Source organism: Oncorhynchus tshawytscha, linkage group LG08, assembly GCF_018296145.1.
Source record: "Oncorhynchus tshawytscha isolate Ot180627B linkage group LG08, Otsh_v2.0, whole genome shotgun sequence".
NCBI lineage: Eukaryota > Metazoa > Chordata > Actinopteri > Salmoniformes > Salmonidae > Oncorhynchus > Oncorhynchus tshawytscha.
Genome location: NC_056436.1, coordinates 75,667,760 through 75,691,117, shown reverse-complemented (window position 1 = coordinate 75,691,117; position 23,358 = coordinate 75,667,760).

Sequence of the window (23,358 nt, the reverse complement as noted above, 5' to 3'; positions counted from 1 at the left end):
ATGAACCTTGTATGAACTGTGTGTATGTATAAGTGTGTGTATGTGTGTGTATGTATAAGTGTGTGTATGTGTGTGTATGTATAAGTCTGTGTATGTGTATGTATGTATAAGTCTGTGTATGTGTATGTATAACTGTGTGTATGTATGTATGTATAAGTGTGTGTATGTATAAGTGTGTATATGTGTGTGTGTATGTATAAGTGTGTGTATGTGTGTATGTGTGTGTGTATGTGTGTGTGTGTGTATGTGTGTGTGTATGTGTGTGTGTGTGTGTGTGTGTATGTATAATTGTGTGTATGTGTGTGTGTATGTATAAGTGTGTGTATGTATAAGTGTGTGTATGTATAAGTGTGTGTATGTGTGTGTATGCATAAGTGTGTGTGTGTGTGTGTGTTGTGTGTGTGTGTGTGTGTGTGTGTGTGTGTGTGTGTGTGTGTGTGTGTGTGTGTGTGTGTGTGTGTGTGCATGTATGTGTGTGTGTATAATGCTTGTTCACTGCTGTAACTGGAGCACTAACTAACCCAAATGGACCCAGTGCTGGGGGAAACATATCCCCTGATATGGGGGAAAAGGTGGAGGGATATGGGGCAATTAGCAGGGTATCTGGGGTATTGCTGGGGGTTTGGACAAAGAGGGGTTGTTGGTAAATTGGGGCAAAAGGAAATGTGAGTTGGTCACTGAACAATGGAGGTGGAGAGTCTAACCACCAGACTAGTAGTGTTCCAGAACTATTCTCACCCTAAGCCCATCCTCCCCCAAACTGGACTATTCTCACCCTAAGCCCATCGTCCCCAAAACTGGACTATCCTCACCCTAAACCCATCGTCCCCAAAACTGGACTATCATCACCCTAAGCACATCGTCCCCAAAACTGGACTATTCTCACACTAAGCCCATCCTCCCCCAAACTGGACTATTCTCATCCTTATCCCATCCTCCCCCGAACTGGACTATTCTTACCCTAAACCCATCCTCCCCAAAACTGGACTATTCTCACACTAAGCCCATCCTCCCCCAAACTGGACTATTCTCACACTAAACCCGTCCTCCCCCAAACTGGACTATTCTCACACTAAGCCCATCATCCCCAAAACTGGACTATTCTCATACTAAGCCCATCCTCCCCACAACTGGACTATTCTCACACTAAGCCCATCCTCCCCCAAACTGGACTATTCTCACCCTAAGCCCATCCTCCCCAAAACTGGACTATTCTCACCCTAAACCCATCGTCCCCAAAACTGGACTATTCTCACACTAAGCCCATCCTCCCCCAAACTGGACTATTCTCACACTAAGCCCATCCTCCCCAAAACTGGACTATTCTCACAATAAGCCCATCCTCCCCCAAACTGGACTATTCTCACCCTAAGCCCATCCTCCCCAAACTGGACAATTCTCACCCTAAACCCATCCTCCCCCTACTGGACTATTCTCACCCTAAGCCCATCCTCCCCCTACTGGACTATTCTCACCCTAAGCCCATCCTCCCCCTACTGGACTATTCTCACCCTAAGCCCATCCTCCCCAAACTGGACTATTCTCACCCTAAGCCCATCCTCCCCAAAACTGGACTATTCTCACCCTAAGCCCATCCTCCCCAAACTGGACTATTCTCACCCTAAACCCATGCTCCCCAAACTGGACTATTCTCACCCTAAGCCCATCCTCCCCCCTACTGGACTATTCTCACCCTAAGCCCATCCTCCCCCAAACTGAACTATTCTCACCCTAAGCCCATCCTCCCCAAAACTGGACTATTCTCACACTAAGCCCATCCTCCCCCTACTGGACTATTCTCACCCTAAACCCATCCTCCCCCAAACTGGACTATTCTCACACTAAGCCCATCCTCCACCCTACTGGACTATTCTCACCCCAAGCCCATCGTCCCCAAAACTGGACTATTCTCACCCTAAGCCCATCCTCCCCCCTACTGGACTATTCTCACCCTAAGCCCATCCTCCCCCTACTGGACTATTCTCACACTAAGCCCATCCTCCCCAAACTGGACTATTCTCACACTAAGCCCATCCTCCCCAAACTGGACTATTCTCACACTAAGCCCATCCTCCCCAAAACTGGACTATTCTCACCCTAAGCCCATCCTCCCCAAAACTGGACTATTCTCACCCTAAGCCCATCCTCCCCCAAACTGGACTATTCTCACCCTAAGCCCATCCTCCCCAAACTGGACTATCCTCACCCTAAGCCCATCCTCCCCCCTACTGGACTATTCTCACCCTAATCCCATCCTCCCCCAAACTGGACAAAATGCTACATCTACAGTAAGAAGCCTTCGCTTATAGTTTTCCCATCACACCCCTCGCTGCCTCCTTCCTTACCTCCTTTTCCTCCTTCCTTACCTCCTTCCCCACATTGGGATGATGAAGCAGTTTTTAATTAACATAATTAACATTAGCTCTGTGTGTGTGTGTGTGTGTGTGTGTGTGTGTGTGTGTGTGTGTGTGTGTGTGTGTGTGTGTGTGTGTGTGTGTGTGTGTGTGCATGTGTGTGTGTGTGTGTGCATCATCCTGTGAGGGGTAATGAATGCTGATGTTCGTTATTGTAAATGCATTAATCTCACCACTTTGGTTAAATTAAGGCTTAAAATCTGGGTATTAAGTATGCCTCCTTCGCCTCACCGGTAGCTGGGGTGAATTCATAAGCACTGGGATAAAACCTGCAAATGAAGCACATTATTGTATACTACTGGCTTACTGCCACTTTGTACTAAATAGACGCTTGAAGGACAATGTCTATCTGGTTACAAAGTATTTGATGTGAGAGGACTTTACATATTTCTTAATTTTCAGTCTGTACTAAAACAAAAGGATACAAAATAAGCTTTACGATAGACCACAATTATATGAAACCTAATCTAATGGAAGCAGCTGTGTCTGTGTGTGGGGTGGTGACAAAAGGCCTCAAAATTAAGATCTGACAGGACACTATAGTGGAAAGATCTTACTGAATCAGCATAAGTTACTAGAGGGTGAGGGCATATCAGGCCAACCGCTCAGACGGATGAGGACATATCAAGCCAACCGCTCTGATGGATGAGGACATATCAAGCCAACCCCTCTGACGGATGAGGACATATCAAACCAACCGCTCTGACGGTTGAGGACATATCAGGCCAACCGCTCTGACGGATGAGGACATATCGAGCCAACCGCTCTGACGGATGAGGACATATCAAGCCAACCGCTCTGACGGATGAGGACATATCAAGCCAACCGCTCTGACAGGTGAGGGCATATCAAGCCAACCACTCTGACGGATGTGGCTATATCAAGCCAACTGCTCTGACAGGTGAGGGCATATCAAGCCAACCGCTCTGACGGATGTGGCTATATCAAGCCAACCCCTCTGACGGATGTGGCTATATCAAGCCAACCGCTCTGACGGATGTGGCTATATCAAGACAACCCCTCTGACGGATGTGGCTATATCAAGCCAACCACTCTGACGGATGAGGCTATATCAAGCCAACCGCTCAGACAAGCTTCAGCTGTCTGTTTTTTTTATAGTCCTAGTTCTCGCCAGATTTAGCAACCAACAGTTTTTAAAAACGATTTCTACTCAGTCAAAGTGAACAATAGGGGAAAGGAAATGTCAACCTTTGAATGTAATCTAGAACCTAGTTCATATCTCCATAAAGTCTTGATCATCCCGTCGTTGAGATATTACCTGTACCTCATCAAAGCTAGAGATGCAACCATAACAGACCTGTTGGGGACACCCTTTACATTAGTTATATTCTCTTCCAACCCCAGCCTACCTCCCTCCCTTTCAGAGATCGATGGAGGGTTTGATGAATAGCGTATCTTTGTGAAATAACCTCATGAATTGGCCGTCTGTTTCACTCAGCAAGAAATTGCTTTTTAATAACAAAATGTCCCCCGGTCTTTGTGGAATCGACATGGATCCTACCTGCTATGTTATTTGTACTACTACCACGTCCTTGTTGTTGGAGAGAATAAAAGCTTTGACCACTCAGTACATTGTTGCTCCATATACAGGTTAGAATTTAATGAGGAACAAGATAGAGTTTGACTTTTCAAAATGATGCACACACACACACACACACAGGCAGAGAGGGTGATGAGATACGTGCAGACACAGGTAGGCCAGGGAGGGTAGCTGTAGCTCGGGGTAGTAGAATGTTCAGCATGGTGGAAGAGAGGAGAAGACAGGAGCAGAAGAGACAAGGATGGAAAGAGAGTAGAGAGTAGAGTGTAGAGTGTAGAGAGTAGAGAGTAGAGAGTGTAGCGTAGAGAGGAGAGAGAGTAGAGTGTAGATTGTGGAGAGTAGAGAGTAGAGTGTAGAGTAGAGAGAGTATAGAGTATAGCGTAGAGCGTAGAGCATAGAGAGTAGAGAGAGTAGAGTGTAGAGAGTAGAGAGAGTAGAGTGTAGAGAGTAGAGAGTGTATATCCCAGGTCCATCCTTATATCCCAGCTCCATCCTTATATCCCAGGTCCATCCTTATATCCCAGCTCCATCCTTATATCCCAGCTCCATCCTTATACCCCAGCTCCATCCTTATATCCCAGGTCCATCCTTATATCCCAGCTCCATCCTTATATCCCAGCTCCATCCTTATACCCCAGCTCCATCCTTATATCCCAGCTCCATCCTTATATCCCAGGTCCATCCTTATATCCCAGCTCCATCCTTATATCCCAGCTCCATCCTTATATCCCAGCTCCATCCTTATATCCCAGCTCCATCCTTATATCCCAGCTCCATCCTTATATCCCAGCTCCATCCTTATATCCCAGGTCCATCCTTATATCCCAGCTCCATCCTTATATCCCAGGTCCATCCTTATATCCCAGGTCCATCCTTATATCCCAGGTCCATCCTTATATCACAGCTCCATCCTTATATCCCAGCTCCATCCTTATATCCCAGCTCCATCCTTATATCCCAGCTCCATCCTTATATCCCAGCTCCATCCTTATATCCCATTCCCAGCCATTATTTACTCTTGTTACAGTCTTAGGTCTCATACGGTGCTTTCAGAAAGTATTCACAACCCGGCCTACAAACAATATAGGTCAAAACGGAAATCTTTTTGGGGGACATTGTTATAAATTAATAAAAAATGAAAAGCTGAAAGCTAGTCAATAAGTATTCAACCCCTTTGTTATGGCAGGCCTAAATACTATTAAGAGTAGACGTGCTTGTTAGGGTTTTCTTGCGGTGAAGGAGAGCCGGACCAAAATGCGGTTATTTAGATACATCTTTAATGAAGATGACAAGAAACGTAACGTGAAAACCGAAGCAGCCTAAACTGGTGCAAACGAACAGGAACAAGGAACACTCAAAGAATATGGCTGCCTAAATATGGTTCCCAATCAGAGACAACGATAAACACCTGCCTCTGATTGAGAACCACTCCAGACAGCCATAGACTATGCTAGATACCCCCACTAAGCCACAAACCCAATACCTCACAAAACCCCAAGACAAAACACACCACAATAAACCCATGTCACACCCTGGCCTGGCCTGACCAAAATAATAAAGAAAACACAAAATACTACCAGGGCGTGACAGTGCTGTACGCCACACATTCAATGATCTGTAAGGTTTCTCAGTTGAGCAATGAATTTCAAGCACAGATTCAACCACAAAGACCAGAGAGGTTTTCCAATGCCTCACAAAGAAGTGCACCTATTGGTAGATGGGTAAAAAAAAGCAGACATTGAATATACAGTACTTATGTCATGCAATAAAATGCAAATTAATTACTTAAAAATCGTACGTGGTTTTCTGGATTTTTGTTTTAGATTCCGTCTCTCACAGTTGAAGTGTAACCTGTGATAAAAATTACAGACCTCTACATGCTTTGTAAGTAGGAAAACCTGCAAAATCGGCAGTGTATCAAATACTTGTTCTCCCCACTGTACCACTGTACCTTTGAACATGGTGAAATAATTGATAACACTTTGGATGTTGTATCATTACACCGTTACTACAAAGATACAGGCGTCCTTCCTAACTCAGTTGCCGGAGAGGAAGGAAACTCCTCAGGGATTTCACCATGAGGCCAATGGTGACTTTAAAACTGTTACAGAGTTCAATGGCTGTGAGAGTAGAAAACTGAGAACGGATCAACAACATTGTAGTTGCTCCACAATACTAACCTAATTGACAGAGTGAAAAGGAATAAAAATATTCCAAAACATGTATCCTGTTTGCAACCAGGCACTAAAGTAATGGTGCAAAAAATCTGGCAAAGCAATTACATTTTTGTCCTGAATACAAGGTGTTATGTTTGGTGCAAATCCAATACAACATATTACTTTGTACCGCTCTCCATATTTTCAAGCTTAGTGGTGTTTGCATCATATTATGGGTATGTTTGTAATCAGTGAGTTTTTCAGGAAAAAAGAAACGGATGGAGCTAGGCGCAGGCAAAATCAGAGGAAAATTGGGTTCAGTCTGCTTTCCACCAGACACTTTTCAGCAGGACAAAAGCCTAAAACACAAGGCCAGATCTACACGGGAGTTGCTTTCCATGAAGACAGTGAATGAGTGACCGAGTTACAGTTTTGACTTAAATCTACTTGAAAATCTACGGCAAGACTTAAACATTTTGTCTAGCAATGATCAACAATCAATTTTACAGAGCTTGAAGAATTTTGAAAATAATAATGGGCAAATGTTGCAAAATCCAGGCGTGGAAAGCTCTTAGAGACTTACCCAGACAGACTCACAGCTGTAATCGCTGCAAAAGGTGCTTCTACCTAAGTATTGACTCAGGGGTGGTAATACTTATTTAAATGAGATATTTCTGTATTTCATTTTCAGAATGAATTAAAACATATTTTCACTTTCACTTTATGGGATATTGTGTGTAGATGGGTGAGAAAACACAAGAACATGTGGAATAAATCAAGGTTTAAATACTTCCTGAAGGCACTGTATCTGACAGCACATGACCAGATCACTTTAATGATACATGATGATGCTTGGACACACAACCCTCACCCCCAACACTCACACAGACATTATGACACCCACCCAGTCATGCAGATATGTGGAGTGTTTTTGTGTGTGTGTGTGTTATTGTGTGTGTGTGGGCATGTGTGTGTAGATGGAGGGTGAAATAATAATGAAATCGGTAAACTCAGCCTTTGGCTGTTCAGATCCAATCTCCTGCTCCCTGACTGCCCTCATACATGTAAATACAAGCACTTTGCTGCTAACAACCATGTTCTTACTGGAGAGTACATGTGTCCAATTGTGTTGTCTCCAGCCTAATGCGCTGTTTGTAATACAGAGAGAGGATGGAAGTGAGGGGTGTGTGTGTGTGTGTGTGTGTGTGTGTGTGTGTGTGTGTGTGTGTGTGTGTGTGTGTGTGTGTGTGTGTGTGTGTGTGTTAGCTAGCAAAGACTGGAATATGTTCCAAGATTCCTCCAATGGCATTGAGGAGTACACCACATCAGTCATTAGCTTCATCAATAAGTGCATTGATGACGTCATCCCCACAGTGACTGTACGTACATACCCTAAACCAGAAGCCATGGATTACAGGCAGCATCTGCACTGAGCTAAAGACTAGAGCTGCTGCTTTCAAGGAGCGGGACTGTAACCCGGAAGCTTATAAGAAATCCTGCTATGCTCTCTGACGAACCATCAAACAGGAAAAATGCCAATACAGGACTGAAATCGAATCATACTACACTGGCTCTGACGCTCGTTGAATGTGGCAGGGCCTGCAAACTATTGAAGACTACAAAGTAAAGCACAGCCAAGAGCTGCCCAGTGACACGATCCTACCGGACGAGCTAAACTACTTCTATGCTCGATTCGAGGCAAATAACAATGAAACATGCATGAGAGCACCAGCTGTACCAGAAGACTGTGCCAACATCATCATTACATTTGCAGATGACACAACAGTGGTAGGCCTGATCACCGACAACAACGAGACAGCCTATAGGGAGGAGCTCAGAGACCTGGCCATGTTGTGCCAGGACAACCACCTCTCCCTCAACATGATCAAGACAAAGGAGATGATTGTGGACTACAGGAAGGACTGAGCATGCCCCCATTCTCATCGACGGGGCTGCAGTTGAGCAGGTTGAGAGCTTCAAGTTCCTTGGTGTCCACATCACCAACAAACTAACATGGTCCAAGCACACCATGACAGTCATGAAGCAGGCACGACAAAACCTATTCCCCCCTCAGGAGACTAAAAAGATCTGGCATCGGTCCTCAGATCCTCAAAAGGTTCTACAGCTGCACCATCCAGAGCATCCTGACTGGTTGCATCACTGGTATGGCAACTGCTCTGCCTCCGACCACACCTCACCCTACCTCACCCCATCTCACATAATATCACCCTTCCTCACCCTACCTCACCTCACCCTACCTCAAACCACCTCACCCTACATCACCCCATCTCACCTTACCTCTCCCTACGGCACCCTACAGCACCCTACCTCACCCATCTCACCCCATCTCACCCTACACCCCTCCATCTCACCTTACCTCACCCTACAGCACCCTACCTCACCCCATTTCACCCTATATCACCCCATCTCACCTTACCTCACCCTACAGCACCCTACAGCACCCTACCTCACCCATCTCAGCCAATATCACCCTACACCCCTCCATCTCACCTTACCTCACCCTACAGCACCCTACCTCCCCCATCTCACCCCATCTTACCCTACACCCCCATCTCACCCTACATCCCCCATCTCCCCCTTTCACCCTCACCCATCACCCCATCTAAGCCTTACATCACCCCATCTAAGCCTTACATCACCCCATCTAAGCCTTACATCACCCTACCTCACCCTACCTCAGCCGAACTCACCCCATCTCACCCTACATCCCCCATCTTTCTCTATCTCCCTTGATGTTACCCTTTGTATAGTAAATCCTCTCACCACCGTTCTGTTGGTCTGACAGGGCTAATTCATTGAATGGATGTTTGCTGTGTACAAGGAGAATGGTGGCTGGGTCTATCTCTCTCTCTCTCTCTCTCTCTGCCTCATATGCTCTCACTCACTCACTCACTCACTCACTCACTCACTCACTCACTCACTCACTCACTCACTCACTCACTCACTCACTCACTCACTCACTCACTCACTCACTCACTCACTCACTCACTCACTCACACGCCTCAGGCAAGGCCCCAGTTACCAGCTGTCTTTTAGCCAGCAGCAGAGTATTGAAATGAGACAGAATATGACAGCTACCCAAGCCAACAGCAGAATGGCTGCACCTTCCGATCCTCATGGAACTCATACCATCAATACTGCAGTCTGCTATATAATCACTCATACTGCCGCTTACCTTGATATATTATGGGACAAGAGATTCCACAGGTGTTTGCAAAGGTTGATATACTCATCTGTGTGTGTGTGTGTGTGTGTGTGTGTGTGTGTGTGTGTGTGTGTGTGTGTGTGTGTGTGTGTGTGTGTGTGTATGTGTGTGTGTGTGTGTGTGTATGTATAAGTGTGTGTATGTGTGTGTATGTATAAGTGTGTGTATTTATAAGTGTGTGTATATGTGTGTATGTATAAGTGTGTGTATGTGTATGTGTGTGTGTATGTATAAGTGTGTGTGTGTGTGTGTGTGTGTGTGTGTGTGTGTGTGTGTGTGTGTGTGTGTGTGTGTGTGTGTGTGTGTGTGTGTGTGTGTGTGTGTGTTTCTCTACCTTCCTCCACGTCTCACACAGACAGAGGACCAATGCCAGGCCAGACGCTGTCATCAATTTGAATCATCTATCTGTCTGCACACAGTGTATTGTCTGAAACAGTTCTCTCCTGAGGAATCACACTAAAACAATCAGCAGGTTGTATGTATCAAGAATCTCAGAGTAGGAGAGCTGATATAGGATCAGTTTAGCTTTCTAGGTCTGGAGTCAAATGCAGTTAAGAAAGCGTACTATAAAATACACCACCATTGCTTATAACAGGAGATGGTATACAAAGTTACAGATTGGGATGGTTTCCCTCTCAAAATGAGCCTAACTTGGATAAAATAAAGGGATAGAGACCAGACCTGGGTTCAAATTTAATCAACGTTTATTTGTCACGTGTGTGGAATGCAACAGGTGTAGACTTATAGTGAAATGCTTACTTACAGGCTCTAACCAATAGTGCAAAAAAGGTATTAGGTGAACAATAGGTAGGTAAAGAAATAAAAACAACAGTAAAAAGACAGTGAAACACATATTATTTCAATGCTTTCACAGACATTTCAAAGTAAGTATTCAAATGTTTTGTTGTTGTTGAAAATACAAGTAGTTGAATATTAGAATGTATTTGAAAATATTCAAATACACAGAGTATTTTACAACACGAATAAATACTCCCGTGCATTTAAACCCAGGTGCTAGTGTCACGACTTCCACCAAAGGTGGCTCCTCTCCCTGTTCGGGTGGTGCTCGGCGGTCGTCGTCGCCGGCCTACTAGCTGCCACCGATCCCTTTTTCCTTTTCGTTTGTGTCTGTCTGTTCTGTTTACACCTGTGTCCTATTAGTTTTTTTCGGTGGGTTTATTTACCTCCGCTGCCTGCTAGTCTTTGTGCGGGATTGTTTGCTGTGGTATCTTTGTTAGGGGTGTGTGTCTGCACCACGGGGTTTTCTTTCTCACGGCAGTTGTACCGTTTTGGTATGTGTTTAGGAGAAGAGGTTTCTCCTCCGTGTGTAGCGTTTATTTCCCTGTGTGTGGCGACCTCGTTTGGGCGTATCCCCCACCCCCCATGTTGTTGTTGAGTTGTGACTTCTGAATAAACGATTGTGCCACTGGGACTTCCTTGTTCTCCTGCTCCTGATTCCTGCACCTCTCTCCTTCTAGGAGGCACGTAACACCTAGAAATAATGTATTTGGAATAAAATATATGTATATATAATATATATTTTCTAATATTTTCAAATAGTAGGTTATTTATAGGAAATGATTTGAAAATATTTTCAAATACATCCAATAGAAGTAATTGATCACTGAAATACACAATTTGAACCCAGGTCTGCTTGATACACCAAAGCTAATGTTTCTTATCCATACTATCTGAGGTTATCAATTAGGATAATCCGCCTCATCAATGAGTAATCAATCAAAAAATGAGTGTCCATTACCTCATGGCCCTGCCCTAATAGCCTAAGGTCAGCTAGCCCAGGGTCACTAAAGGTCAAACTGTTTGCCTCCACTTAAGTCAGTTAACCACCACTGATGGATGTGTTCTCTGGATCAGAAACACCACCTGCACTCTATCAAACACATGTAGGGTTTACACCCTTATTCAGGCCTCAAGCAACAAGTACTCTACGGGCCAGTTGCCCGGACCCAGACTAAGCCTAGTCCTGGATTTGAAAGCATGTTCAATGGAGAATAGAAGGTGCTTTTCTGTCCAGGGTTAGACTTAATCTGTGTCCGGGAGTCCAGCCATGGGTGTATTTGCTTTATTCTAAACATAGTAGGGGTTCTGCATCCAGTGATCTCCTCTCTCCTCCTACCTCTACTTTGATGACTCACGATAGGACTTTGTTCTTTCTGTCTTCCCTGACACTCTCATCACTCCTAGAGCCAATCTGTCTTCCTCGCCGCAGCAGGATGGAACTAATGATGGATAGCACAGAGAAAGAGAATGACCAAGGAAGGAGACAAGAATACAGGTAGAGAGAGAGAGAGAGAGAGAGAGAGAGAGAGAGAGAGAGAGAGAGAGAGAGAGAGAGAGAGAGAGAGAGAGAGAGAGAGAGAGAGAGAGAGAGACATGACAGATAGAGGGCAACAGAAAAGGAATGACAGACAGAGAGAGAGTACAACAAAGGGAACAACAGAGAGAGAATGAGAGACAATATATAGCGAGAGAGGGAGAAGACAAGAGAACAAGCTTGAGAGAGAGAGGTGGATGTGTCCACCTGTCACATGGTTGATGAGGATAGATGAAGTCTATTGTTGACTCTCGTTATAACGACTCCTTTGTCTCTGAGCAACGATGATGACAGCAACACTAATTCAAACAAAGATACCCAATTCGGTTTTTAATTACCTTCTTAAAGAGCTACTTAGGCGTGCTCTGTCTCCTCGAGTTCTCCTTTCTCTCATGGCTTGGTTGTTTCTCTCTCTGTCCTGTTGTACCCGCATGTGTGTTTACTCTCATTTTCTCAACAGATTGACTTGAATGATAGATCTCTTGCTTTCTCTGTCTCTCTCTGTCTATCTTTGTCTCGGTCTCTCTCTCTGTCTCTCTTATATTATCTCTGTGAACATAACACCCAGCAAGATGTTCCAAAAGGGTTCATCGGCTGTCTCTATAGGAGAAACCTTTTTGGTTCCAGTTAGAAACCTTTTTGGTTCCATGTATAACCTTGAACCCTCTGTGGCTCTACATGGAAGCCAAAAGTATTCTACCTGGAATTAAAAAGGGTTCTTGAAAAGGGTTATCCTATGGGGACAGCCACAGAACCCTTTTAGGTTCTACATACCACCTTTTCTATGTACTGTGTACTGTTACTTCTCCTCAATCTATCTCCTTCTCCACCAAGTGCTATTCATTCCCTAGCACATGGCCTTATAATTGCCAATAGCCTGCTGTCTCGTGTGCGTGCGTGTGTGTGTGCTTTCCAGCTCAATACATGTCCATCAACACACACACAGAGCAGTCGTCAGCTGTGAGATGGATGTTTGTCTGATTCAAAGTGACACAGAACTCTTTTTTTGTGTGGAGATTTTCACTAAACTCAGCCAGCAACATTCCGGAAGGATTTTAGAGCTTTGTGTTATTGATTCATATTGTGGCCTTCTATCTATCGTGAAGGAGCGATGTGAAAAGAAAAGTTATTATGAATATAATCTTGGAGAAACTCCTAAAATAAGTTGTCAATCATTTTCAAACATCACTTTCCACTAGATTTTTTAAAATGGATACTAAAAACATTAGTTTCCCCCCTATCGTCTAGTATCAGGATCAATCAATGTTTAGTCATGCTTCTTCCTGCCTTTGGAACATTACTCTATTCTCTATGCACACTGCTTTGGCCTCCTACCGCAGTGTGCTGTGTCGAAACGCAGTACACCATCCAACCGCAGTACACTGTCCAACCGCAGTGTGCTGTGTCCAACCGCAGTACACTGTCCAACCGCAGTACACTGTCCAACCGCAGTGCGCTGTGTCCAACCGCAATACACTGTCCAACCGCAGTACACGTGTCCAACCGCAGTGCGCTGTGTCCAACCGCAGTGCGCTGTGTCCAACCGCAGTGCGCTGTGTCCAACCGCATGTGTGTGTGTGTGTTTGTGTGTGTGTGTAGGTAGGTAAGCTAAGAAATAAAACAACAGTAAAAAGACATTTGACAAAAGAATAGCGAGGATATACATAGACACCTGTTAGTCAGGCTTATTGAGGTAGTATGTACATGTAGGTATCGTTAAAGTGACTATGCATATATGATGAACAGAGAGTTTGTTCTCCACTCCCTTGTTCCTCAAGGCTCCGTTTTAGGACCACTATTGTTTTTACTATATATTTTACCTCTTGGGGATGTCATTCGAAAACATAATCTTAACTTTCACTGCTATGCGGATGACAGACAGCTGTACATTTCAATGAAACATGGTGAAGCCCCAAAATTGCCCTCGCTAGAAGCCTGTATTTCAGACATAAGGAAGTGGATGGCTGCAAATGTTCTACTTTTAAACTCGGACAAAACAGAGATGCTTGTTCTAGGTCTCAAGAAACAAAGAGATCTTCTGTTGAATCTGACAATTAATCTTGATGGTTGAACAATCGTCTCAAATAAAACTGTGAAGGACCTCGGCGTTACTCTGCACCCTGATCTCTCTTTTGACGAACATATCAAGACTGTTTCAAGGACAGCTTTTTTCCATCTACGTAACATTGCAAAAATCAGAAACTTTCTGTCCAAAAATGATGCAGAAAAATTAATCCATGCTGTTGTTACTTCTAGGTTAGACTACTGCAATGCTCTACTTTCCGGCTACTCAGATAAAAACAAAATAAACTTCAGTCAGTGCTAAATACGGCTGCTAGAATCCTGACTAGAACCCAAAAAGTTGATCATATTACTCCAGTGCTAGCCTCTCTACACTGGCTTCCTGTCAAGGCAAGGGCTGATTTCAAGGTTTTACTGCTAACCTACAAAGCATTACATGGGCTTGCTCCTACCTATCTTTCCAATTTGGTCCTGCCATACATACCTACACGTACGCCGCGGTCACAAGACTCAGGCCTCCTAATTGTCCCTAGAATTTCTAAGCAAACAGCTGGAGGCAGGGCTTTCTCCTATCGAGCTCCATTTTTATGGAATGGTCTGCCTACCCATGTGAGAGACTCAACCTTTAAATCTTTACTGAAGACTCATCTCTTCAGTGAGTCATATGATTGAGTGTAGTCTGGCCCAGGAGTGTGAAGGTGAACGGAAAGGCTCTGGAGCAATGAACCGCCCTTGCTGTCTGGCCGGTTCCCCTCTCTCCACTGGGATTCTCTGCCTCTAACCCTATTACAGGGGCTGAGTCACTGGCTTACTTGTGCTCTTTCATGCCGTCCCTAGGAAGGTTGCGTAACTTGAGTGGGTTGAGTCACTGACATGATCTTCCTGTCTGGGTTGGCGCCCCCCCTTGGGTTGTGCCGTGGCGGAGATCTTTGTGGGCTATACTCGGCCTTGTCTCAGGATGGTAAGTTGGTGGTTGAAGATATCCCTCTAGTGGGGTTGGGGCTGTGCTTTGGCAAAGTGGGTGGGGTTATATCCTTCCTCTTTGGCCCTGTCCGGGGGTATCATCGGATGGGGCCACAGTATCTCCTGACCCCTCCTGTCTCAGCCTCCAGTATTTATGCTGCAGTAGTTTATGTGTCGGGGGGCTTATATCTGGAGTATTTCTCCTGTCTTTTCCGGTGTCCTGTGTGAATTTAAGTGTGCTCTCTCTAATTCTCTCTTTCTCTTTTTCTTTCTCTCTCTCGGAAGACCTGAGCCCTAGGACCATGCCTCTGGACTACCTGGCATGATGACTCCTTGCTGTCCCCAGTCCACCTGGCCGTGCTGCTGCTCCAGTTTCAACTGTTCTGCTTGCGGCTATGGAACCCTGACCAGTTCACCAGACCTGCTGTTTTCAACTCTCTAGAGACAGCAGGAGCGGTAGAGATACTCTTAATGATCGACTATGAAAAGCCAACTGACATTTACTCCTGATGCGCTGATTTGCTGCACCCTCGACAACTACTGTGATTATTATTATTTGACCATGCTGGTCATTTATGAACATTTGAACATCTTGGCCATGTTCTGTTATAATCTCCACCCGGCACAGCCAGAAGAGGACTGGCCATCCGTCAGAGCCTGGTTCCTCTGTAGGTTTCTTCCTAGGTTTAGGCCTTTCTAGGGAGTTTTTCACTAGCCACCGTGCCTATACACCTGCATTGCTTGCTGTTTGGGGTTTTAGGCTGGGTTTCTGTACAGCACTTTGAGATATCAGCTGATGTAAGAAGGGCTCTATAAATACATTTGATTTGATTTGATTTGAGAGTAGCAGAAGCGTAAAAAGAGGGGTTGGTGGGTGGTGGGACACAATGCAGATAGCCCGATTAGCCAATGTGCGGGAGCACTGGTTGGCCGGGCCAATTTAGGTAGTATGTACATGAATGTATAGATAAAGTGACTATGCATATAAGATAAACAGAGAGTAGCAGTGTAAAAAGAGGGCTTGGGGGACACACACACACAATGCAAATAGTCCGAGTAACCATTTGGTTACCTGTTCAGGAGTCTTATGGCTTGGGGGTAAAACTGTTGAGAAGCCTTTTTGTCCTAGACTTGGCACTCCGGTACCACTTGCCATGCGGTAGTAAAGAGAACAGTCTATGACTGGGGTGGCTGGGGTCTTTGACAATTTTTAGGGCCTTCCTCTGACACCGCCTGGTGTAGAGGTCCTGGATGGCAGGCAACTTTGACCCAGTGATGTACTGGGCCGTACTCACTACCCTCTGAAGTGCCTAGCAATTGCCGCACCAGGCAGTGATGCAACCGGTCAGGATGATCTCGATGTTGCAGCTGTAGAACATTTTGAGGATCTCAGAAATCATGACAAATATTTTTAGTTTCCTGAGGGGGAATAGGCTTTGTTGTGCCCTCTTCACGACTGTCTGTGTGTTTGGACCAATCTAGTTTGTAATTGATGTGGACACCAAGGAATTTGAAGCTCTCAACCTGCTCCACTACAGCACCGTCGATGAGAATGGGGACGTGCTCGGTGCTCCTTTTCCTGTAGTCCACAATCATCTCCTTAGTCTTGGTTACGTTGCTTTTTCTTCCGTAAGATACGGTTGCAGAAACATTATGTTCAAAACAATTTACAAATATCGCAAAAAAACAAACACATAATAGCACAATTGGTAAGGAGACCGTAAAGCGGCGGCCATCTCCTCCGGCGCCATTTTTTGGCAGTGCTCTGTGTCCAACCGCACTTCTCTGTGTCCAACCGAAGAACACTGTCCAACCGCAGGGCTTTGTGTCCAACCATCCTCTCAGGACAGAAGATGCACAACAATGTCTGAATTAATACCTCTCTGAACCACCCATCCCAGATCCGGTATATTTGTCATCAGCAACACTGAATAGCATAGCGCAACAGTCAAAAAATATTAATAAAAAATATTCATATTCATGAAATCACAAGTGAAATTTAGCAAAACACAGCTTAGCCTTTTGTTAATCACCTTGTCGTCTCAGATTTTGAAATTATGCTTAACAGCGAAAGCAATACAAGCAGTTGTGTAAGTTTATCAATAGCCTAACATAGCATTGTATACACTTAGCATCAGGAAGCTTGGTCACGAAAATCAGAAAAGCAATCAAATTAATCGTTTATCTTTGATGAGCTTCGGATGTTTTCACTCACGAGACTCCCAGTTAGACAGCAAATGTTCCTTTTGTTCCATAAAGATATTTTTTATATCCAAATACCTCCATTAGTTTGGTGCATTATGCCCAGGAATCCACCGGAAATAGCGGTCATGACGCAGACAAAAATTCAAAATTGTATCCATAATATCGACAGAAACATGGAAAATGTTTTTTATAATCAATCCTCAAGGTGTTTTTCAAATATCTATTCGATAATATATCAACCGGGACAGTTGGCTTTTCACTAAGACCGGGACGACAAATGGCTACCTCTCTGTGTTGCGCAAAAATCACACTGAGAGCCAACATCAGACAGACCACTTACGCAATGTTGACGTTTACTCTCATTCTTCAAAATAAAGGCCTGAAACTACGGCTAAAGGCTGTAGACACATTAGGGAAGCCACAGAAAAAGGAATCTGGTTGATATCCCTTTCAATGTGCAATAGGGATGCATAGAAAGACAGGGGTTTCAAAATAAGAGTCACTTCCTGATTGGATTTTTCTCAGGATTTCGCCTGCAATATCAGTTCTGTTATACTCACAGACAATATTTTTACAGTTTTGGAAACTTTAGAGTGTTTTCCATCCTAAGCTGTCAATTATATGCATAATCTAGTGTCTGGTCCTGAGAAATAGGCAGTTTACTTTGGGAACGTTATTTTTCCAAAAATAAAATTAGTGCCCCCTAGCTTCAAGAGGTTTTAATTAATGATTGGATCAGAATCACCGTTATAATCATTGGCCAGTACGAAGAATAAAGTAAAACAAAAAGTCAAATCCTTGTCTCCATCAATGGCTAATTTAAGAAAGGGACATTTTAGGTACCTAGCTAGCCACCGGACAACAACACAACGAGATGCACAACAAGTTTTTGTCAATAACGTTTGCTCTTGATGTGATTGGAGTGAAGCCAAATCCAAACTGGCTTCACTTTACACTTTTTTTTGGTACGTCAGGACCATTCACAGTTGAGCTCACTCAGTTTAGCTCAATGCTGATTGGCTATTATTTTAAACTTTTGATATCAAGGGAGGCCAAATACTCGCTGGCTTACCTTGCATTCCATGTCACGGGAAGCAACAATGTCATACTCTTTCTGACCAGACTGCATCAGATAGTTGGGCTACACATGCAGAGACAGAGGGGCGCTGTTTCCCTCGCTACGATTCTTTCTCCAGTGAGATACATTCAGCCTCTTGAGAATTGAAGGACAATGATGAAACACACAGAGACCAAAAATACATAAAAAAATGGGAATCAATTGTTTGGGGAAGCCTGGCTTCCCTTGGCATCCATGAATACACAACACTGTCTCTTCTTCTTTCCATAGTGCTTCTCCTCCTCCTTCTCTCAGTACGGACACTGCTTGTAGTGTGTGTGTCTGTGCGCGTTCAACCATGAATACACAACACTGTCTCTTCTTCTTTCCATAGTTCTTCTCCTCCACCTATCTCTCAGTACGGACACTGCTTGTAGTGTGTGTGCCTGTGCGCGTTCACGCATGAATGCGTGTGTGGGTGTGAGGGTTAATAGATGCCTCATTAAGAAGGTAATTGAGTATTCTTGAAATGTTAATTGCATCACACGTCAATAGTGATGCAATCTGGTGAGAAAGAGACAGATGTTCTCTTCAAAGTGGATGTGTTTTCTCTTCTTACTCCACAAGTCTCTTTAGAGGATCATGTTATACAACTGCGGCTGTGACAGTTTAAATAAATCGGAGGTACCACTAGAATGGAGATTATCACTGTGTCTTTGTGATGTCATGGGTTGTCAATATAGCTTGTTGGAACGTCTATCAAACTAGTTTCAACTGTCCATTCATAAAGGTTGAAACCTTGTGACACACAATCTATATTTCCCTACAGGAGCATTAAAGGTATTGAATTTAATTTAATTAATTTGCATTTAATTGATTGAATGAACCAGAGGAGACAAGGAGAAGAATTCACATCAGAGATTTTTGGGATGCACCCCCCCTCTCTCTGTGGTTAGCTATGCTCTCTAGCGCCAGCTCCAGCCTCTCTCTACAAAAAGGTGCTAAGTCAATCAAATCTATTTATAAAGCCATTTTTACATCAGCCGATGTCACAAAGTGTTGTACAGAAACCCAGCCTACAACCCCAAACAGCAAGCATTGCAGATGTAGAAGCACGGTGCCTAGGAAAAATTCACTAGAAAGGCCAGAACCTAGGAAGAAACATAGAGAGGAACCAGGCTCTGGCGGTTGGCCAGTCCTCTTCTGGCTGTGCCGGGTGGTGATTATAACAGAACATGGCCAAGATGTTCAAACGTTCATAGATGACCAGCAAGGTCAGATAATAATTGTCACAGTGGCTGTAGAGGGTGCAACAGGTCAGCTACCTCAGGAGTAAATGTCAGTTGGCATTTCATAGCCGATCATTCAGAGTTATAGACAGCAGGTACGGTAGACAGAGAGAGAGTCGAAAACAGCTGGACAAAACAGGAGAAGATAGCACATCCAGTGAACAGGTCAGGATTCCATAGCCGCAGACAGAACAGTTCTTTGGTTTGTCCCAATAGGGGAACCCTTTTTGGTGATGGGTAGAAACCCCTTACAAAGAGTTTAATTTAGAACCCTCTGTCGGGTTCTTCAAAGAACACCTTGTATATGGTTCTATCCAGAACCCCCAATGAAGGGATCTACCTATAACCATTTTATCTTTGGAGGGTTCTTGCTAGAACCCTTTCTATGAACAGTTTAATTAGCCTTTGAATGGTATTATTATGACGATACAATACATATATCACAGGGCCTGGCATTAAGGACCTAGTTATTGACACGGTTGTGTTAGGAATCTCCTGGTTTACAGACCACACCAGGCCGGCAAGTCACATCATGCTGGCTTGCAAACTATGTTTAATTCCTATTGGAATCCTCCTAGAGTTAGGATATCCAACAAGAGGAATTGTTAATCACTCGCAACCTGCACTCAGAATCACTGCCAGTTAGGGAAGACTGAATACTGAGCCAACCTCAATCATCTAAACTGGAACAACAATCTCAGTAACAGGTGCTATACATCCAACAGATTAGTTTAGAAAACTGCATGTTATTTACCTCTATGTAGCATAAAATTTATCCACCAATCAATGTACATGCAAAAACGCAGATATTACAATAAAACAAACAAATCCTTAAATCTCCCTGCAATAGAGCATGCTGGGAAATATGATATATGGAGAACACTTCTTACCTTCCAAAGATTCATCAAAGAACCCTTTCTTCCAAAAACGGTTCTTAGGATGTTAAATGTTCTAGGTAGAACCCTTTGCCTTACAATGAACCCCTGTCTTCCAAAAAGGGTTATTCTGATCATTATGGTTCTGAGTAGAACCCTATTGCTCCACAAAGAACAGTAGCTCTCTGTAGTTTAACAACATCATTATGTTCTATAGCTCCAGCCCCAGTCTCTCTCTCTCTCTCTCTCTCTCTCTCTCTCTACCTCTCTCTCTCTCTCTCTCTCTCTCTAGTATAAAATTATCACTATGCTCTACAGCTCCAGTCTCTCTCTCTCTCTGTAGTGTAACATTATCACTATGCTCTATAGGCCCACTCTCTCTACTCTCTCTCTCTCTGTAGTGTAACATTATCACTATTTTCTATTTATCTAGTCTCTCTCTCTCTCTCTCTCTCTCTCTCTCTCTCTCTCTGTAGTGTAACATTATCACTATTTTCTATTTATCCAGTCTCTCTCTCTCTCTCTCTCTCTCTGTAGTGTAACATTATCACTATGCTCTATAGGCCCAGTCTCTCTCTACCTCTCTCTCTCTCAGTGTAACATTATCTATTTTCTATTTATCCAGTCTCTCTCTCTCTACCTCTCTCTCTCTCTCTGTAGTGTAACATTATCACTATGCTCTATAGGCCCAGTCTCTCTCTACCTCTCTCTCTCTCTGTAGTGTAACATTATCACTATGCTCTATAGGCCCAGTCTCTCTCTACCTCTCTCTCTCTCTGTAGTGTAACATTATCACTATGCTCTATAGGCCCAGTCTCTCTACCTCTCTCTCTCTCTCTGTAGTGTAACATTATCACTATGCTCTATAGGCCCAGTCTCTCTCTACTCTCTCTCTCTCTGTAGTGTAACATTATCACTATGCTCTATAGGCCCAGTCTCTCTCTCTCTCTCTCTCTCTCTCTCTCTCTCTCTAGTATAAAATTATCACTATGCTCTACAGCTCCAGTCTCTCTCTCTCTCTGTAGTGTAACATTATCACTATGCTCTAGGCCCAGTCTCTCTCTACCTCTCTCTCTCTCTGTAGTGTAACATTATCACTATTTTCTATTTATCCAGTCTCTCTCTCTCTCTCTACCTCTCTCTCTCTCTGTAGTGTCATTATCACTATGCTCTATAGCCCAGTCTCTCTCTACCTCTCTCTCTCTGTAGTGTAACATTATCACTATGCTCTATAGGCCCAGTCTCTCTCTACCTCTCTCTCTCTCTGTAGTGTAACATTATCACTATTTTCTATTTATCCAGTCTCTCTCTCTCTCTCTCTCTCTCTCTCTCTCTCTCTCTCCCTCTCTCTTGTCGGAGTGCATGCTGGGAGTGAGTCGTCAAACAGTAGTGTTTGTGAGAGCGAATGGAATTTATTTTCACTCTATCGTGTTTTGGTATGTATATATATATATATTGATTAGTTTAGTTGTTGTAAGGGTATCTTGTTTAAACTATCACTAAGCACGTATAGGGGTGGTGGGATCTTTGAGATTGGTTTTTCGCGAGGGCACAACCAGCGGGTGGGGCTGGTTGCTATGGCCACTCGTGGAAATGGAGAGTTTGAAAAACTTAGAGGCATGGAGTAAAGATTCCTGCTGCGGTCGGGTGTTCAGTGGAAGAATGTAGCTTAGCTGTGGGTGCTATCATTGGGTATGATAGCATCAAATCAGCCTCAAGGATGAATAGCGCTGTAGTGATATTCTTAGATTCAATTGAAAAGGTGAATAAAATAGTTGAGAGGGGCGTTATTACGCCGGTATTTCCGCTTATGAATCCGGTGAAGAAAGTCATGCTTTCTAACGTGCCACCATTTGTTAGAGATGAAGTGTTAGAGTGAGAGTTATCTCGCCATGGTCAAATCGTATCTACAATAAAGAAGGTTCTTTTTGGATGCAAATCTCCGTTGTTGAAACATGTTGTGTCTCATAGGAGACAAGTGCATATGATTTAAAAAAAGGAAGGAGATGAACTGAATTTAGCGTTTAGCTTTAAGATTGATGGATTTGATTATGTCTTCTATGCATCTACTGAATCAATTAAATGCTTTGGATGTGGAAGAGAGGGGCATTTGGTGCGTAGTTGTCCCGAAAATGAGCGCGCTGAGCCTGGTAGTAGTTTTAGTCCGAGTGCAACTAACGCACCAACACGAAGGGATGAAAATAATAAGGGTACAGGAGAAGAGAGAAGGTGGGCAGATAAGGTTGGAAAAGCAGGAGAGGAAGGCAGTGTGGATACGGGGGAAATTGTGGTAGATCAGAACAAAGAGGGAGGGGAAACAGTAGGTGAGATTGCGACTGCCGTCGCTGAGGTGGTGCTGGAAAATGAAATTGGAAGTCAAGAGGAGATTGAAATAATGGAAAAGGAAGCGGATGTTTTCAAAATACCGAGGAGTAAAAGGAAGAATTTAAGGGGTGGTGAAGGGTCTAATTCTAAGAGAAAGGTAGAGTTTGATAAATCAATTGAAGATGAACAAGGTGTAGAGATGGGGCAGTATTCTTCTGGGGAGGATAGTGAGAGTGAGTCATCTGACGCGTCACAACAATATAGTGAGATAAATGGGGTGGAAGGGAGGTATGGGATCGAGAGGATACGTAAATTTTTGAAGTTGACAAAAGGGAAGAAATATATGCAGGATTACAATGTAACTGATTTTTCCCTGAATGTGAATTGTTTATTGAATCAGCAAAGTTTCTGATGTCAAAAATTACAGGGGGAAGTTTGAAAAGCCCTGAAATTGCTAGACTCAAGAAAGTGGTCACAAGAGTGATAAGTGATGTAAATTCTAAAGAAAATGAAAGAGTTCAGTTGCAGTCTTAACTCTGTAAAGAGATGTGGTGGCTGGATCTTCCTCTGTATATTTTTTTTTATCCATGAGCAGTTTTAAGATTTCTTCTTTAAACGTAAATGGGGCAAGAGATGTTAAAAAAGAGCCATGGTGTATGAGTTAATTAGGGGAAAGGGAAGTGACATAATTTTTCTACAAGAAACGCATAGTAATTTGGAAAATGAAGTTATGTGGCAACAGGAGTGGGGGACAGTGGTGTGTAGTCATAAAAACTCAAAAAGTGGGGGTGTGGTTATCTTGTTCTCAAAAGGGTTTTTGCCGTTGTCTTATGAGGTTGAAGAGGTAGTTGAGGGGACGTTATTAAAAGTTAGAGCAAGGTATGAAAACATCACTATGTGTCTGATAAATGTATATGCTCCAGTGGTGAC